This window comes from Microtus oregoni, unplaced genomic scaffold, assembly GCF_018167655.1.
Source record: "Microtus oregoni isolate MIOR12 unplaced genomic scaffold, Mior012 000018F_ref0000195, whole genome shotgun sequence".
NCBI lineage: Eukaryota > Metazoa > Chordata > Mammalia > Rodentia > Cricetidae > Microtus > Microtus oregoni.
In genome coordinates, this window is record NW_024543077.1 from 26,803,200 (window position 1) to 26,805,168 (window position 1,969).

Consider the following 1,969-nt stretch of genomic DNA (forward strand, 5'->3'; position numbering starts at 1 on the left):
TGATTCCTTAATTACAGGGATAACAGGCAAGAACCAGGGCTAGCCTGGGCAGCTCAGGCTGTGTGGTCCCCTTAGGATTAACGCACATTCCTCGAGGTAAGAATGTCTCAAGTCAAGGCGACTCACCTTTATGTACACCCACACTGAGAAGACATGACCACTTTCCATTTTAACTCTTTCCAATAGTCGTGGGCTGGAGGACATGAAAAAAGCTAGTTCAGGGCTGGAGAGATGGCTCAGAGGTTAAGAGCATTGCCTGCTCTTCCAAAGGTCCTGAGTTCAATTCCCAGCAACCACATGGTGGCTCACAACCATCTGTAATAGGGTCTGGTGCCCTCTTCTGGCCTGCAGGCATACACACAAACAGACTATTGTATACATAATAAATAAATATTTAAAAAAAAAAGCTAGTTCAGTCACTTGCTCGCTTGTACACGCTTTCGTTGGAAGACTGTTTATCAAATACCTAAGATGCTAAATTTCATATAGACATTAAGCGTCGCGGGGTTGAAGAACATAAAGCATGGGACCTACTTTGGGGGTCTCATAAGACAGATGATGTCATGAAAAAGAGAAACGCTGACACTGGCATCCGGAGCTGGTCTCCACCGGCATCCGGATCCGGTCTCCACCGGCGTCCAGAGCTGACTAAACACTTGGGAAAATAGCGGTCTGTATATCCTCGTGGCTGAAGCAGTACGGAATCCACATGACAGGTTCTCCTGACACAGATCACATCTGAAAGTTGGAGCTCAGGGTAGACCCCAGCATCACCCACTGCGTCATTGGATAAGGGTCTCTGTGTCTCCACTTTCTTGCTTAAAAAAATGACATTGATACCCAATTCAAGATTATTTCGTGACTTCTATTATATACAAACATTTAGAATCATATTAACATCTGGTATGAACGAATATCATCTATTGTCAGTGGAGAAGGCTGTGTAATTCCCACTACCGGATTCTCTGAGTAATGCCTGCCAATAAATCGGCTTCCCATACGAACCTGTGTATAGGCAAAGAAGATGTTTTAGGGTTTCATTTCTTATCGAGCAGGAAAAAGAAGTTATTTTGATTAGCAAGTTGAGAAAAAAAAAAAAAAACCAAGTCTGCAGGTAACTGGGTTTAGTAGCTGTTAAGGTAAAAGTAGCAATTGAGTCCACCGGAGGGAAAGTGAATCCTGCTGAAGGCTTTACGGGTGTTACTTTCTAAGTTTCACAGATGAAGAAGCCACAGCACAAGGAAAATGATACTTTAGGGATGGTGAGATGAGTCAGTGGGTAATGGCACTTGCTCCTGATGCCGACAACCCTGATTTGATCCCCAGGACTCTTGCGGTGGAAGGAGAGGATTGGCTTCCAGGTGCATGCGCGCGTGCACACACACACACACACACACACACACACACAGATGTCCATGACTGCAATTTAAACATATTTCTGAAGAAATAGCTACTCTTCCAACAGAATCGGATTATCGCGAGCCCAGGGGAAGTAGCAATTGTTCACATTTCCTGAACGGAGCTAGCTCATCAGTCTATCTACATGTACATGAGTTTTCTCTGGGTCATTGTCTGTGACCCTGACATCAGGACTATTTATGAATTCAGAATGAGGTCATTTTGAACCAAGAAGACTGTAGAAGCCGGGCGGTGGTGGCGCACGCCTTTAATCCCAGCACTTGGGAGGCAGAGGCAGGCGGATCTCTGTGAGTTTGATACCAGCCTGGTCTACAAGAGCTAGTTCCAGGACAGGGTCCAAAACCACAGAGAAACCCTGTCTCGAAAAACAAAAAAAAAAAAAAAAAAAAAAAAGAAGAAGAATGTAGAAAGCCAGCTTGGGGGTGTGACTAGGTGGCACAGCCAGGCTGGGAACTCAGAAGTGTACAGGTGTCCCCACACTCTCCCCAGTTCTGCTTTGTCTTCTCGCAGGTACAGTTCATCCCTGCCCATGAGGCTATCCGGCAGCCAG